Raw genomic sequence first — 18363 nt, forward strand, 5'->3', positions numbered from 1 at the left:
CAGAAAGAGAGATGTAAGCGACAGAATTCTAAGCAGGATCTGTGCTGCCAGTACAGAACCCAGCTTGGGGCTTGATCCCACGAACTGTGAGATCATGACCTGAGCCAAAATCAAAAGTCAGATGCTCAACCAACTGAGCCACCAGGCACCCCTTTCCCACTAATTTCTTTCTTCTTTACTGTATTTCCTAACTTAGCTAATGACACTCCTATTCATTACTCAGGCTAGGAATCTCAGTTGTTTTCCTCTGTTCCCTCTGATACCGAAAGACATCCTGTCTTCCAGTATGATAACACTGTGTTATCATATATCACATGTTATATGATATATGATATCATATCATATATTCACATGATATCATATATTCACATGATAACACTGTGTTGGTGACATTTCTCATGTTTTCTTTCCCATGCCATTGCTCCTCACCCCTCCCTCCATTGGCACTGCCTTTATTACTGAAGGATCATTAAAGTATCCATTCCACACTTTGTGTTCAGACATATTTTCTCAACATATTTTATCATCCTGCTTAATAAGAGTTTTTGTTCTCCTAGTGTGTCAAGTTTTTTATGGTCTGCCCATGTCTACCTATTCTGTGCAAGGCTCACCAGTTTTTCCCGACATTCACCCTGTGCTCCAACTATGCCGGGCTACTAGAAGGACACATAAGCATGTCTTGTGCCTTCTCTTCTGTACATACCGTCTGTTTGCTGTAACTAAGGTCTGGCCCATTGTCAGCTGAATGAACTCCTGCTCCGTTTCTAAGACTTAGTTCAAATGTCACCTTTTATATTGATAGTTCTTGTTTACTTATTTACTGTTTATTTTAGCAGTTACCACTTCTGTAATAACTTTTAGCTTAACCGTGTTTCCCTAAAGGGTACTTATATATTACTAACACCTAGCAGAGTACTTGTATATAGAAAGTATTCATAAATAAGAAAAAAGAAGTGAACACATACAAAATTTTTGCACGCTTGCTTTGTAATTACTTGAACTCACTAATTCAGTGTTTTTGATAATTTAGTAAGAGCTAAACTCAACTTTACATTTATGGGGAAAGGGCTTACTGAATTATTTAACTGAGATTGAGGAAGATGTTTTACTTGTTTAAAAGAACTGACATTTTTAAAGAACCTTTAGATGATTCAGAAGAGTACTTTTATCCAAATCATTTCTATAGTAGGTACAAGACATTTTGACTATTACTTGAATCAGAAACCAAAGTAAGCCTTTATTAACATAACCAGACTTCTGTTCTTGAAAGTAATAATGCTATATTTACTTAACATATATTGTATTGTTTTGACCTTTTACTTATTCTCTTCTCACTGGGTATTCATTTGTATTTGACACCAATTTGCCTTTATCATTTCTTAGCTTGAATCTAAGTATGGTGGAAATTTATTGTAGTTTCCAGTCCTCTCTCTCTCTCTCTCTCTCTCTCTCTCTCTCCCTCCCTCTCTCCCTCTCTCCCTCTCTCTCTAAGTAGGCACCATGCCCAGTGTGGAGCCAAATGCAGGGCTTGAACTCATGACCCTGAGATCAAGACCTGAGCTGAGATCAAGAGTTGGACATTTAACCAGCTGAGCCACCCAGGTTTCCCTCTAGTTTTGTATTTCTTTTAGATACTTTGATATACATTTTAAAAAATGTTTTAAACAAGAGTTATCTGTTTACTGATCTCAGTGATCTATAATCTATAGACCTCAGTGAACCAGTTTTTTTTGGTTTTGTTTTTGTTTCTTTTTAACATTTATTTTTGAGAGAGACAGAGTGTGAGCAGGGGAGAGGCAGAGAGAGAGGGAGACACAGAATCTGAAGCAGGCTCCAGACTCTGAGCTGTCAGCACAGAGCCTGACACAGAGCTCAAACTCACAAACTGTGAGATCATGACCTGAGCCAAAGGTGGATGCTCAACTGACTGAGCCACCCAGGCACCTCAGTGATCTAGATTTTCAAATAGGAAAGTCTGTTGATTGAAATAAAAAATGTAGGAATTGAAAAAAAAAAAAAAAAAAAAAAGGGAATTGAGAAATTTAAGTTCTCCTCATATACAGATGTACATAGTTGTTTTTTTTTTTTTTTTTTTAAGTTTATGTATTTTTGAGAGCGAGTGCATGTGGGGCGGAGCAGAGAGAGAGGGAGACAGAAAATCCCAAGCAGGCTCCACGCTGTCAGCACAGAGCCTGACGTCGGCTCGATCTTGCAAAACGTGAGATTTTGACCTGAGCCAAAATCCGGAGTCAGATGCTCAACTGACTGGGCCTCCCAGACGCTCCTAGATGTACCTACTCTTAACAAATATGTCTAAATTTATCTACAGTAGACAAAACTTCTTCCTAATGGCAATTGAACAAACTAAATAAAGAATAGGGAAGAAATCTCTGAACTCTGGTGAAATGAGAAAACCACAGTCCCAAGCCTCAGCATGCAAGAAGATCTGGTAGACACTGAACTTTAGAACAAGTTGAGGAACTGTGAAAACATCTTGAATAACAGCACTGAACTCCTGCAAAGCCCATGGCCTCTGGACTACAGAGTGGTAGGCAGGTGAGGCTGGAGGAAAAGACACAGATACACTTTTTATGCAGAAAACAGTGGGGAGAAGCAGCAGAGTGGAGGAGGTGGTTCACAGAGCGGTCACCTTGGCATCAGTTGATGTAAGGCAGCTAATGAGAAGTAAATCCTGAATCACAATGCAGACAATTGACGGCTTAGCATTTTCCTCTTCTTGCTGGGCCTTAGCCAGACTGGCCTCATTACAGTTCTTCAGCCATGCTAAGCACGTTCTTACCTTGAGCCTTTGATTTTGCTTTTCCTCAGCCTGGAAAATTCTTCCTCTAGAAATCCTTATGGATCACTCCCTCATTCAGATTTCTGTTCTGGCGTTCACCCTTAAGAAAAGCATTCCTTGACCATGCAGACTCCAACAACAACCTTGGGAACATTCTGTTTTCAAAGCTTACTTATTTTTCTTCATAGCCATCTCACTACCAGGCCTATGTATTGATTTTTTTTTCTCTTCCCTACCAGAATTTAAACTCCAAAAGGACACATAGTAGGCTTCTGTTCCCCCTGTGTGTTCCTAGCACCTAGAGCCTGGCGCATAGTGGTTGCTTAGTAAATATTTGTTGAATAGATTATTAAGCAAATAAATGAGGTCTTCTAGTAGGCAATATAGAATTAATTCTTGTACCTTGTAAAAACTGAGACCCATGTTGAGAGGCTTAAGAGACATTATCAGCAAAGAGCAATAATTTGTCATTTTGATCCTGATTCATATAACTATAAAAATGACATTTATGAAATAATTGACCATTGGAACCCTGGATATTTAAGGTTGTATTGTAGCACTATAAATCAGTCAGGATTTAGTTGCAAAGAACAGAATCCGTGCTAGCCCGTTACAGCAGGAAGATACTTATTGCAGGTTTTTCATGGCTTACAGAGAGAAGGAAGGGGCTGAACAGACAGATTTAGGCTATAGGTCTTGACCTTTGCAAACCTTTCCTAGTGCTCTACCGCAGAGCTGGACCATCCACGGATCTGCTTTTTCTGTAGATCCAGATACAGTTGAAAGGATTAGCAAACTATGGCCTATAGGCAACATCTGCTCAAAACTGTTTATGTATGACCCTCTGGTTAAGAATGGTTTTTATATTTCCTAATGGATGGATAAAAAAGAATGTTTTGTGGCACCTAAAAATTATATGAAATTCAAATCTCAGTGTTCATACATAAAGTTTTATTAAAACATGGCCACACTTACCATTTACCTATCACTTATCGTTCCTTTCACACCACGATGACAGTGTTGAATTGTTGCACATGGTAAAATATTGATTATCTGGCCCTTAACAGAAAAAAGTTTGCCAGCCTTACCTCCGGAATACTCCCTCTCAGTGCCATTTTAGGAAGCTACCTCTACTGCTGTTTGCTCTACAGACATGTATTGCTGTATGGTCAGTATTATGGGCCAGCCAAATGGATGTGTCATACCCTGCTTCCCTACTGGATACAGAGATCTCTGCTAACACTGCAGCTAAAAATGTAAATGTCAGCAAGAGTGTGGTCTCTGCTTCACTCTTGCCTTTCAGAATTTGGGCAAGTAAGTTTGATTGGCTCAACCTAAATTACAACAAGCACCTGTTCACATAGGAGCCTGGAAACCCTGCCATTTGATTTATAGCCTCTATAATACATGCAGGCACATTATAGAAACAGGGTAGAAGGGAGATGAGCTCTAATCCCCACCATATTTCTCACACACTAGATGTAACAATTTGGAACAGATAGGCTCTAACTTTGTTCATTAAAATAATTTTTTTGTAATTCAGAGTCATTGGCTAGTTTAGCCAATGGCTAGTTTAGCCAATGGCTAGTTTAGCCAATGGCTAGTTTAGCTAATTCTAATTATGTAATAACTAGACATTGATTATCTACTTATGTGATAGTCACACGACATGTATTCTGACATTCCTTTTTAACAGCACTATAAAGCCAGTACCATAGTTATGTCCATTTCACAGTTAAAGGAAACGTGGCTTAATGGTAGTTTGATTAATTTTCCTGAGGTTGAATAGATACTGAGTGGAGGGACAGAGTTGAACACCCATGTCTTACTGACTCCAGAACGCTTTTACTACCATCCTTGACTTTTGCCAGTCTATTGCTTTTCCATCAGTGCTGCAGTATTTTTATGAATCTGCCAGAAATTTTACATCACATACTGAGAACATTTAAACGTTCTAATTTAGTTCTCATTGCCTTTACAGAAGTTACAACCTCTTAGCTTTGTTTCTTCAGTAAAAGCGGACTAATAGATTATATCCTCTTTTTTTTTTTGCATAATTTGATTCATACTTAATGCAAAAGGTCTCTGAACATACAACACTGTATATAATCTCTTATTTTCTTAGACAAAAAACAATAGATATTTTAGTATTGATACTAAATTTATGTTTTGTGAGAAACACATGAATAAACTAAGCACAATTTATCAGGGAATAATAACTTGCTCTTAGCAACTCCGCAAAGAATAGAGACTTTGCCCTTAAAGTAGCAGAGTATGTTAAATCAGGCCAATCAGATAAGGATTTAGGGAAACATTTCCTGTGAGAGTATTTTGGTGAAAGAGTATTTTTAATTTAGATCCTTAGTCATAATATTCTAACTTTTTGAGGTTAAGTCTAAATATCTTCAGGGCTAGGCCTTGGGAAAACATAAATAAAAGTGCAAAATCAAACTGAAAGAGAAAAAGAAGAGACATAATGAAGTAAATAAAATATAAGCTTCTGAAGTGCTAGTGAGGTGTGAACACAGTGGTGGGCTGATTAGTGTTTAACTGTGCCATCTAGTAAAAAGCCCCAAGAAACACTGATTTTTAGCATATGTTGATTTCTTTGGTATAAATATTCTCACCATGGCTGGTTTCAGTCTATTAATGGTTTGACAACTGGCTTTTCACAATAATCTGAAAATTTAGCCATCGGCTCAGGTAAACTGGTATGAGCTGGCCTTACCACACCACTTAGCTTAGCCTAGAAACAAGGTAAAAACAGTTAGACAAGGCGGAAATACTTCACATTTACATTTATAGGGAAAATACTTTATGACACTTGAGTTTCTCTTTTTTATTTTTACTTTTTAAGTTTTATGTAAATTCCATTTTGTTAACAGACAGTATAATATTAGTTCCAGATGTGCAATGTAGTAAGTCAGAGAAAGACAAATACCATATGATGTCATTCCTCTGTGGGATTGAATTTCTTTTAAGTCAAAGTGTCACCTTATTAAAAAAAAAAAAAGTATTTTATTCACAGAAGAAATGAGATGAATAGTTTCTATTGATGTTGGAATAAATTTTTTCTATGGCTATTATCTCCTAGTTTCTCTTTAATGAGAAAAATTGCTCAGAACATGTTAAGTAACATAATATATTGTTGTCTGTAATTGCTAATAATATTCATTTAATTTGTATTTTTCTTTGATGAATCCTACCAGGAAATTATTTCCTTAATATTCTGAATATTATTCTACTTTTGGGGTTATGTGGTTGAGTGCATGGTGTGAGGATTAGGGAACACTTCAATTAAAGAGAATAAAAAGCTCAAAGGAAAAGAAAATGTAGTTAGGTGTAGGTGGCATTTCCCTTATGTGTCAGATGTATCTATAGAGATACTAAGAATTTTCTGCCAAGATATTACTCATGAATCATGTTTCTCGTTGCTAGTCTGGTTACACCCTTGGTGGAAGATACACAGAGTAAACATGGGCTTTGTGCATGTGTGTGTTTTTAACTTCCTGGGGATGAAAATACTTGGGATAATTTTGTCCAAATGTTTTAGGGAAGAACAAATAGTACTATCATTGCTAGGAATAGCTAGAAAATAAAATCACAGTTGCTTTCATAAATAAAATTATTTCACAACAACAAAGAGACAGCTTCCATTTAATAGGGAAAGTACTGGACTTGGAATAACATATCCTGAATTCAGATTTCAGCTAATTCTAGTTATTGGGTCTTTTTGGCAAGTTTCTTTAACCTTTCTGAACTTCAGTTTCTTCATCTGTAAAGTACTCATTATACTATTTTGTGGTAGGAAATAAATGAATAAATTTCTGTGGGAATATCTAGCATTATACTTGGCTGTGGATTTTAAGTGTATTTCCTAGACAAAAACTGATGCAGAGGCAGGAAACAAAAGTTCCTTAGGGATTAACTCCAGCACTGGCTACTAATTGCTGTCCCTTCAGACTCTCAAAATGATTCAAGGGCAGAATGGCTGGTGTTTTCCACTTGGAAAAACTGATTACAAACCAATGTGTAGAAAAGTTTTCGTGTGAAGAATTAACATGCAGAGAACAAAGCTGCACAAACCTGATTGGCTAGAATAGCCTGTGCATGGGCCAGTGAATTTCATTTGTTTTTTATTTTTTCCCCTATTGTTGAAAATCTTTTACAAGTGTACTTTACCTTCCCTGACGCTTTTCTTCTCCATAGCCCTGCCATCATGCAGCTAGGTTAGGGTCCCTGCTGTACTTTTCCCCTAGTGCCTTGTGCTTCACTGGTATCCCGTGCTTCGCCTGTATCACACCCAGACTAAGCTCTGTGAGATCAGATACCATGTCATTCTTAAAAGGGTTGTCATTTCAGAACAAGTGGTAAACGCCATGTGTGCTAATTGTTACTGATATTTACCACTGTATCCCAAGGATCTACCTGGCACAATGGATGATACTTTATAATTTACTCTGGTTTTTTTAAGTTTATATTTATTTATTTTGAGAGAGAGCGAGATGAACACACAAGCAGGGGAGGGGCAGACAGAGAAGGAGAGAGAGAATCCCAAGCAGGTGCTCTGTTGTCAGTGTGGAGCCTGATGCGGGGTCCTAAGTCACACGCAGTGAGACCATGACCTGAGCTGAAATCAAGAGTTAGATGCACAACCGACTGAGCCACCCAGGTTCCCTATACTATAATTTACTCTTAATTCAGAATATTATACTGCAAAAGTCGTCAATTCGAACCATAGTTCTTATTATATAGCCATAGAAAGAATGGGAGGGAGATTATGGCAAAGTGGTAATGACTCCAAAGTACTAATAGAAGTTGCTCTCCTTTATTAAAGCCAAATCTAGGTTATTGACCACTACAGAACCATGTTGGTATTCCCAGTGTGAGTTTTTGTTAATGGAGATTGTTGGTAGTCTTGTCTGAGAAATAGAAGAAGTTCAGATTTGTCATTAAAAGCTGCATAATTTATTTTGACATAATAACCCAGTTTTATTTCCTTTTTTCTCTCTGATACTGGAGATCTTTCTGGATCTGAGGGAAGTTGGTGGTCTGGCTCTTCTCTCTGTGAGCCAGATCCTGTTTCCTTAAGGTTTATTATACGTGCCAAATCACCATCACTGGCTAAAAGTCACTCCTTCATTCCCAAGGTGATGAAGTCTATCCAGACATTGTACCATTCTAAGAATCACAAATGGTTTTTAAAAGTTTTAGCCCAATATTCCTACACATGTAAATTTTTTTCTTGTTACTTGCAGAGCAGATAAAATCTTTTTAAAGGAATTTTTAAGTGTCACGATTAAAGGGAATTTAAAAGGCTAGATTGAGAAATGGCTAAGAATCACTTTAGAAAAAATACCTACTTGTATCTGATTTAAATGTGGTTCAGTTGAAACTTAAGAAATGAAATGGTTTTTATTTAAGTATTTGATTTCAATTTTCTTAAAAAAATTTTTTTTTGTTTTGTTTTAGAGAGAGAGTAGGGAAAAAGGGCAGAGGGAGAGGAAGAATCTCTAGCAGGTTCCATGCTCATTGCCCAGCCCAGTGTGGAGGTTGATCCCATAACCCTGGGATCTTGACCTGAGCCGAAATCAAGAGTCAGATGCTCAACTGACTGAGCCACCCAGGCGCCCCAGATTTTAGTTATCTTAATGTAAATGTATAGTTCTTATATAAAACAGCAATTTTTTTTTGGTCTTAGTTTAACTAAATACAGAAGTATTATAAAATACCAGCCAAAATAATCTTCAAAAGGAACAAATCTAAAGGTATCACAATCCCAGACTTCAAGATATACTACAAAGCTGTAGTAAGCAACACGGTATAGTACTGGTAAAAAACTAGACACATACATCAGTGGAACAGACTAGAGAGTCCGGATAAACCCATGATTATATGGTCAATATGACAGAGGAGGCAAGAATATATACCATGGAGAAAAGGCTCTCTCTTCAACAAATGGTGTTGGGAAAACTGGACAGGCACATGCAAAAGAGTGAAACTGAACCAGTTGCTAACAACATACACAAAAATAAATTCAGGGGCGCCTGGGTGGCGCAGTCGGTTAAGCATCCGACTTCAGCCAGGTCACGATCTCGCGGTCTGTGAGTTCGAGCCCCGCGTCAGGCTCTGGGCTGACGGCTCGGAGCCTGGAGCCTGTTTCCGATTCTGTGTCTCCCTCTCTCTCTGCCCCTCCCCCGTTCATGCTCTGTCTCTCTCTGTCCCAAAAATAAATAAAAAACGTTTATATATAAATAAATAAATAAATAAATAAATAAATAAATAAATAAATAAATTCAAAGTGAGTTAAAGACAAATGTAAGATCTGAAACCATAAAATTCCTGAAAGGAAACAGAGGCAATAATTTCTTTTGACATCCGCTATAGAAACATTTCTCTAGATATGTCTCCTCTGGAAAGGGAACAAAAAGTAAAATTAAACTACTGCGATTACACCAAAATAAAAATCTTCTTGTATAGCGAAGGAAACCATCAACAAAGCAAAAAGACAATCTACTGAATGGGAAAAGATATTTGTAGATGATATATCTGATAAGAGGTTAATATCCAAAAAATCTAAAGAACTTATGCAACTAAACACCAAATATGTATGTGTATACATATATATGTGTATGTATGTGTATGTATATACACATACATAGATATATATGCATATACACATGTATGTGTGTCTGTATACATACACGATTAAAAATGGCAGAGAACATGAGTAGACATTTTTCCAAAGACCCACAGATGGCTAGCAGACACATGAAAAGATGCTCAACATCACTAACCATCAGAGAAATGCAAATCAAAACCACAATGAGATATCACCTCACACCTGTCAGAATGGTTAAAATCAAAAACACAAGAAACAAGTGTTGGTAAAGATGTGGAGTAAAGGGAACCCTTGTCCACTATTGTGGGAATGCAAGCTGGTGCAGTCACTGTGGAAAACAGTATGGAGGTTGATCAAAAAATTTAAAAATTGAAATACATGATCCAGGAATTTTACTATTGGGTATTTACCCAAAGAAAATGAAAACACTGATTTGAAAAGATGTGAACCCCTGCGTTTACTGCATCATTATTTACAATAGTCAAGATATGGAAGCAATCCAAGTGTCCATCGATGGACGAATGGATAAGGAAGGTGGTGTGTGTGTGTGTGTGTGTGTGTGTGTGTGTGTGTGTGTACAGTGGAATATTACTCAGCCATAAAAACAAATGAAATCTTGCCATTGCAACAACATGGATGGATCTAGAAGGTATCATGCTAAGTGAAATACCATGTGATTTCAGTCATATGTGGAATTTAAGAAACAAAACAAACGAACAAAGAAAAGTGACAGAAAAGCAGACTGTTAAATGTAGAGAGCAATCAGGTAGTTACCAGAGGAGGAGGGGGTGGGGTGGGGTGGGTGAAGTAGGTGAAAGGGATCAAGAGTACACTTATCGTGATGAGAACTGAGTAATGTATGGAATTGTTGCATCATTATATTGTACACCTGAAACTAATGTAACATATGTCAATTATACCTGAATTTTTAAAAAATGAAAAAAAGAAAAAACCCATACATTGCCTTTAGGTCCTCTACCAGTCTGTTTTTCCTGAAGTCATGTATATGTGTCTTACATGTCCAGGAACACAGGGCATTTCCTAACTTGCTGCTTATAACTAAGCTAAGAGGTATAAAGTGACATTTCCTTATTTGGTCTTCGTTTCTTTGATTATTAAGTAAATTAAAACATTTCTTTACATTTGGCCTTCCAGGTTGCTTGTTCATATCTTTTTTTAATTGGGATTGCTATATTTTTCTTTTCTTTTTTTTTTTTTTTTAATTCTAAATTACAATCCCTGTGGTTTTAGACATTTCAAGTATCTTCTTCCATTAATTATCTCGCTTTTTTGCTTGGTTCATCATCTTCTTTGCTGAGCCAAAATATTTAATCTTTCATATGATGACATTTTATTTTTGCATATGCAATGTAGTTTTGAATTTATGCTTAAGAAATTCTTATCCAATTCATAAAGATATCCTCATTTATTTTCTTCTCTTTATAGTTTTACCTCTCATTATTAGGTCTTTAATCTACCTTGAATCCACCTTTGTATATGGCTTTAGGTAGAAGTCAGTTTGTCATCCTTTCTTCTGACCTTCATCATACACTAGGTTCCTAATACAAGCATGTATCTGCTTCTGAGCTCTGTCATACATTTCAATTTGTTTATTCTTAGCCGGCCACTGGTTTTATTACCATGATTGGCAGAGGTTTATTTTCAAAATTTATAATTACATAATTTGGGACGCCTGGCTGGCTCAGTCAGTAGAGCATCCAACTCTTGATCCCAGGGTTGTGAGTTCAAGCTCCGTGTTAGGTATGGAGCCTACTTTAAAAAAACAGAAAATAGGGGCATTTCAGTGACTCAGTTGGTTAAGTGCCACACTTGGTATTGACTCAGATCATGATCAACACAGTTTTGTAAGTTCAAGCCCCACATTGGTCTCTGCACTGGCCGTGTGGATCCTACTTGGGATTCTCTCTTTCCTCCCCTACTTGTGCTGTCTCTATCTCTCTCAAAATAAGTAAAGTAAAAAAAAAAAAAAAAAAAAAAATAGGGGCGCCTTGGTGGCTTAGTCAGTTAAGCGTCCGACTTCAGCTCAGTTCATGATCTCACGGTTTATGGGTTTGAACCCCACATCGGGCTCTGTGCTGACAGCGCAGACCCTGTAGCACACTTTGGATCCTGTGTCCCCCTCTCTCTATCCCTCCCCTGCATGTTCTGTCTCTCTCTCCTTCAAAAATAAATACACATTAAAAAAAATTAAAAATAACTTTTTAAAAATAGAAAATAAATATAAAATAATACCCAAGTTTCATTATGTTTTGACAAGTTTCGTTGTTACCTCTTAATGACATTTATATTATGTTTAACACGTTAAGTAGAAACATGATCCATGAAACATTTGTATTGGAAATTCTTGATCAGTTTCTTTAAATGTAATTATATTAGAATTCCAAATCCAGGAGTGCCTGGGTGGCTCAGTCGGTTAAGTGTCTGACTCTTGATTTCAGCTCTGGTCATGATCTCTCAGTTCGTGGATTCGAACCTTGTGTGGGGCTCTGCGCTGCCAGTGCAGAACCTGCTTGGGATTCTCTCTCCTTTTTCTCTGCCTGCCCTTCTCTCTCACCTCTCTCTCTCAAAAATAAATAAACTTAAAAAAAAAAAAAAAAGGGAATTCCAAATCCATTTCTTTAAATATAATTAAGTGTAATTACTTAATGGGTCTCTTTTCTCCCCCATTTTTTTGAAGTCCTAAATTTTGGTTTTTTAGCAAAGTCAACAAAAGTGTCTTGGGATGACTGTAGAATAACTTTCTTTTATATAATTTCAGAAAAAAAATAAAGCTGCAAAGTAATCTGTATTTTCTTGAATCCCAAGTCTGGGTGCTGCACTTCCCTGCCTAGAACATCTTGCCCAATCCAAATTGTGATTTTTAGAATGTTTCCTATACTTCACAGGAGGAAGTTAAGTAACAAAATGAAACTTTATACCCTTCATTTATAGAAAATTCTTTTTCTTATAGATTGTATTTTCTGTTTAAGCAGTTAGATTCAAAAGCCTAGACATTTGAAATAAAATAGTTTTTATATTTAATGTTCATCTCCAAATGCTCTAAGCCTGCTATTTAAATATCTGAACTGGGAGATTTCAGTTGTATAGCTTATACTTTTGTTCCCCAGCTCTAGTTGAGATGTTAACTGCAAAACATGTAAAGAGATGAGCAGAATGAGAATAACAGCTGGGTATGCTTGATCCTCTGGTCTGAAAGAAAAGTCAGTGCTTTTTTTAGATTTGTTTCCCCAAAACAGAGTTAGGCTTTATTATAGCATGTTTGAAAAAAATCAACAGACCTAGGGAGCGGTCATCTGTACATCATCAGGGGGTCAGGGCCAATTTGTTTAAAGTAGTATTTTATATAGTTTTATATATTATCATTAGATGGCATTCCCTCTAAGAGGAGGATGAAACTAATATAGGAAAAATATGGTAAACTGAGTTGTACTGTGCAAAATTATTCACTTTACTAACTTATTTCCCCAGAATAAAGGGCAGTATATTCAAAATATTGTCAATATTTTGGATGGATTTATAAAATGTATTAGATAGCTAACTGTTAAGAATAGCATTTCTTCTCTTACTCTTCCCCAAAGGTATTTTTTAAAATAGGCTACATGTGATCAACAGTGAAATGATGTAATTAGGACGTGGCTATTTGTGGCAATCATTCTTGTGTGTTGGTTGGTATTGGAAGAATAGAGAAATATAGTTTTTGTTAGGGTCAGGTGTAAGGCAGGGTAAAGATAGGAGTCAGAAGCTAAAAAATTTTAGCAGTCAAAGGCTTTATTTGGGAACTAAGGTCTTGGGCAAGGTTCCCTGACTTGAGAGAGGAGTCAGGGAAGTCGCACCCAGGTGTGGTGGGGTGGGGGTTTTAAGCTGCAGCGGTTCCGGTTCTTTGGAAGGTTCAGTGGGCCTTTTTCCGCGTCAGGTCGTGCTATTGCTCGGTGATTGGTTGACCTCCAATTCTTCTGGCAGCTACTGGGGGCTTTTCGTTGGGTTGCGCTGGCAAGGTGGCCGTCCCCTCTACTGTGGTTCCAAGGACATCCTAACAGTTTTCTTATTCTTTTCTTTTCTCCTTCCACCCTTCACTCCTTAATTCCCTTCCCTTAACCCCGTTAGTGAGAATGTACCACTCAGGAGAATGTCAATACGTTTTTATATTTCATTTGTAGAAGAATATCTAATGCAAAAAATTAGAAAGGAAACAATAATACCCTGGTTAGCAAAAGCTTATATCCAGTAACAAGTAATTTTTTTGTTTGTAAGATTTCATATCAGGACCCGCCTTTTATACAGTAGGTTTCTTTAAGGATTTTATAAATTTTATAAGTGTTTCATTCATATATCTCTATTAAATGAATAAAAGAATATTTAAAATAATTTGGATCGAGGAATGTATGGAAAAGTTAATAAGGAAAGTGTCAGCAGGAAGATTTCCTGCCTCACTCTACCCATGTAACTATCCGTGCAGCCATCCATAATACATTTATTAATTCATCTTCAGTATGTCAAGTATGTAGTGAACACTAAAAAATGGAGCAGAAAAATGTATCTATTTTTAAAATTCCTAAGTTTTAGGGGCGCCTGGGTGGCGCAGTCGGTTAAGCGTCCGACTTCAGCCAGGTCACGATCTCGCGGTCCGTGAGTTCGAGCCCCGCGTCGGGCTCTGGGCTGATGGCTCGGAGCCTGGAGCCTGTTTCCGATTCTGTGTCTCCCTCTCTCTCTGCCCCTCCCCCGTTCATGCTCTGTCTTTCTCTGTCCCAAAAATAAATAAAAAACATTAAAAAAAATAAAAAAAAATAAAATAAAATTCCTAAGTTTTATTTTTTTAAAAATATGTAGGTCACTGATCTCAAACCAGGTTCAATTTATAAAAATGGTAGTGGAGCTGCCTGTTCCCCAGGAAATACCCTCCATGAATCCTAATATGTTTTTACTCTACCTGTGGTAGGTTGACAAATAGCCCCAGGTGGGATCAAATTGTGTTGTTGGCTGTTGGCTGCAGGCTCAACCCTGGTGGAGAAGCTTCATGTGGATCCACCAGTGCGTGTTTTTATAGGTGTTAAGAATGAATATTGTGGATTTGGGATGGGTGGATGATAGTGCCATAGACCTACACATAGGGTAAATGAACAAACATTCTTACCAGAACTCAAGAATCCATCAGAAAATTATAAATTTTCATTTCCTTTATTACCAATGAGGTTGTGCAGCCTTTCTTAGATTTGTGGCCATTCATTTTCTTGGATGAATTTGTCTTTTTTCCATTTATTTTTTTATTGCATGGTTTGCTTTTCTCAGTGATTGGTAGCCTGTATGTATTTTAGTTCACCTGCTTTTTTGTTCATTTTGGTATTACAGATATTTCATTCCTAATTTGTGGCTAGTGTTTACTTTCTTTCTGTTGATTTTTCATATACAGAAGTTATTAAGTTTTAATTTGATAAGATTAATTTTGTGTGTAGTTTTTTATTTTTAAGACATTCTTCTTTACCCTGAGGTTATAAAGATATTTTCTAACATTTTCTTACAAATGTTTTAAAAGTTTTGTTTTTCAGATTACTTTCTTAATAGCTTTAGTGGCAAGGACATGGTGAATATAAGCTGTTGAAAGCAGAGCTAGGTAGCTGGAACAGAAAGAGACCTGGGTGAGATAGGGAATGCCATGATGAATATTTATTTGAATCCGTGATCACGTTACTACAATAAGTAAGATCATGAACTATCCATCAGAGGTTCCTGGGCAGAAATGCCTGAGGAGGCTATTTCAGGTAGAGGAAAGACCAGGTAGGGGAAAGCATGAAGGGTTTGAAATTCTAATGTTCCAGGAATAGCGGGTAGGTGACATTCAATGAGCATAAAATGAGGGGAGGGATATTGCAGAAGACAAAGCTGCAAAATTAGATATACAGCAGAATTTGAGAAACATTTTTTGCCTTGCAAAGGGTTTTGACTGTATTCCACTGCAAGCAGTCATGTCACTTTTCAGGGAAGTTGTACTGATCTGTTAGGAATTTTAGAAAAATAAATAGAGCCCCACCATGGAGGATTGGTACTCTCACAGGGCTTTGCATGTCGTGGACAGACACTTGCCATTGCTCAGAATCTATTTAGAATATTTTCCCTATAATCAGCTGCAGAGTCTGCAGTGCATTCTTTTGATTATTAGTGGTGCATTTTCAATCTTTGGGAAGGATTTGATATTTAGTAATAGGCAAAAGTTATTTGGAGGAAGTTTAGAAACTAAGGCAAATGAGCAAGCTGGGTAATTCCATTTCTGGTGACACATGATGACATGGATTTTTAGATTTGGCTTATAGAATGTTCTGGAAGCAACTTTCAAGAGGGATTTTAAAAACTGTTTTGAACCATGTCAGCTGCGTTATGTGTACATAGCCTTCAAAGATAACTGAGGGATGGAGCAAAATTTACCTGAATGTATGAACTCTGATACTTTGAGAGAAATCAAAGTATAATTCACAATTAAAGCCTTCATCATTGTATAATCAGTCTGCAAAGAAGTCGACACTTACTTTCCCATTCTTATTTTCATCGATATCATTATTATTTCATTTGTACGATTTTAGTAATACAATTCTGCATCATCTTTTGTGTTTGTCCTTTCCTTTCCCCTGCTTTCAGGTCACAGCGTCTACTCCTGCTCACGCAGGAATGACTTGTTGTTGATAGTGGTAAGCTGACTTCCTCTCCTGCATGTTTCTCATCCTCAGGATTGTTGTTGATGTGTCTATTCCCTGTGGAGGATTCTGGCTTCCTGCCTTGCATTCTGTCATCATCTGCTTACCAACCAACTCTATTAGTGCTGATTTTGGTCCCTTCTGCCCCTGCCTTCCCATTCAGTTCTTACCTTCTGAATTTGTATCAGATTCCCCTAACTACTTAAAAAAATACACTTTGGGTACCCAACACCTCTGAGCAAAAATGGTCATATGGTAATGGTTTACTTTTTTAAGTAATAAAATTGAATTTATTTATTTATTTATTTATTTATTTATTTATTTATTTAATGTTTATTTATTTTTGAGACAGAGAGAGACAGAGCATGAACGGGGGAGGGTCAGAGAGAGGGAGACACAGAATCCGAAACAGGCTCCAGGCTCTGAGCTGTCAGCACAGAGCCCGACGCGGGGCTCGAACTCACGGACCGCGAGATCATGACCTGAGCCGAAGTCGGCCGCTTAACCGACTGAGCCACCCAGGCGCCCCAGTAATAAAATTGAATTTAAACAAACCATAAAGAACGAAGTTGTCTTCTAATAAACCTTCTTGTTTTAAAATAAACAGATAAGGAATTTAGAGAAAAATTTCTCCCTCTGTGGCCTATTTTAAATCACTTTAACTTACCTTTGGCTTGAGCTGCCTCCAGTTCATTCAACTTGTAAACTTTCATTGATCACTTTTTACTAGTTATCAGTCATTTGTCGCCTGTCTCTTATTTGCCAGGTGTTAAATGTTGGGGGAGAAAGTTTTACTAGTTATCAATCATTTGTTACCTCTTATTTGCCAAGGGTTAAATGTTGGGGGAAGAAAGTTTCTTTTTTTTTTTTTAATGGTTATTTATTTATTTTGAGAGAGAGAACACAGGCATGTGGGGAGGAGGGGAGGGACAGAGAGAGAGAGAGAGAGAGAGAGAGGGAGAGAGAGAATCTCAAGCAGGTTCCATACTGTTAATTGCACAGCCAAACACAGGGCTCGATCTCATGAAACATGAGATCATGACCTGGGCCGAAATCAAGAGTCAGACGCTTAACTGACTGAGCCACCAAGCGCCCGTGTGGGAGAAAGTTGAATAGGACATGGTCTTTGCCTTCCATAATCTTGTATTTGTCCAGTGTTGGAAAAAAACCAAATTAACAGTTACGTAACAGTGTGAAAAATGCTGTGATGAAGATATACACAGGATTGTATGGTGACAAAGAAGAGAGCATCTCTATCAAATTGGGAGATTGGGTAATGCTTTCTAGAAGAGGGACAGTTGAACTGGGATCTAAAGTGTGATTAATAGGTAAATTAGAGCCCTGGAGTGCGCCCCCTCCCCACGGTTCAGAGTGTGGGCAGGCATAGAAGTGTGAAGGCATAGCAGGGAGACCTGCTTAAGGTAAGGTATAGGAGCAGTAAAGTGGAAGGGTAGGAGGTGAATAGGGTTATTAGATCTAGGCGGGGGCCACATAATGAAAACATAATGAAAAGCCTTGAAATTCATACTTTCCTAAAAGCTGTGGGAATCGTTTGTTCATTGATTCATTTCTACTGTGTATTAAATCCTTGGCTAGGTGTTAAGGATTTGAGAAGCGCAGATGGCTTTGAGGGAATTTGTAGGTTAGTGAAAGAAATTGATAAGTAAGGAGAAATGATCTTTGAGGAAGTTGGTAACTTGAAAGGTAAGTGGTTGTTGATGTGATCCCCCGCCCCCCTCCCCGGAGATGTTTAAGAACGGTGAAGATTTTCTATAGGAAGAGAACTAGGATACATACACTATAAGTTCTTAAGAATTTTATGTGTAATATGTTTTCGTCTGTGTGAGGAATAGTAAAACTAGCACATTCAGAATATCTGGACATAAAATCTGATATTCTCACATACCAGGTGTATGACCATATGTAAGTTAATCTTAATATTCAATCACCCATTATCTACTGTGAACTCAATACAAAGTTAACTGAAATTTGGTTCCCACCATGAGGAAATTGCAGACTAATGGGAGTAAATAGTAATATTGGTATATGTATATTGCAGTAGAATGAGTCTTGATGGCTGTCACTGAGCTCTTGCACTAGGTATTAATTTTAGTGCTTTTCTTGTGGTAACTCATTTGGTAAAGTACATTACAAAAACACTGCGAGGTGGGTTCTGATAGTTACTGTCTTTTTACACGTGAGGAATCTGATGCACAAAGATAGCAACCAACCTAGTC

The 18363-nt window shown here is 37.4% G+C and overlaps 1 protein-coding gene across 13 annotated transcripts in view; it reads left to right on the forward strand.

Annotated features, from left to right (window-relative positions):
- WDFY3 (WD repeat and FYVE domain containing 3) overlaps positions 1 to 18363 on the forward strand; it is a 279689-nt gene that overhangs the window by 66240 nt on the left and 195086 nt on the right. Inside the window, exon 1 of one of the 13 annotated variants that reach the window (XM_058721999.1) lies at positions 16102 to 16120. The exons of the other annotated variants lie outside the window; for them this stretch is intronic. The gene's annotated coding sequence lies outside the window, so the exon portion shown is untranslated. Of the gene's footprint in view, positions 1 to 16101; positions 16121 to 18363 lie in introns of those variants that run through there. 13 annotated transcript variants of the gene reach the window in all.

Source organism: Neofelis nebulosa, chromosome 3, assembly GCF_028018385.1.
Source record: "Neofelis nebulosa isolate mNeoNeb1 chromosome 3, mNeoNeb1.pri, whole genome shotgun sequence".
Classification (NCBI taxonomy): domain Eukaryota; kingdom Metazoa; phylum Chordata; class Mammalia; order Carnivora; family Felidae; genus Neofelis; species Neofelis nebulosa.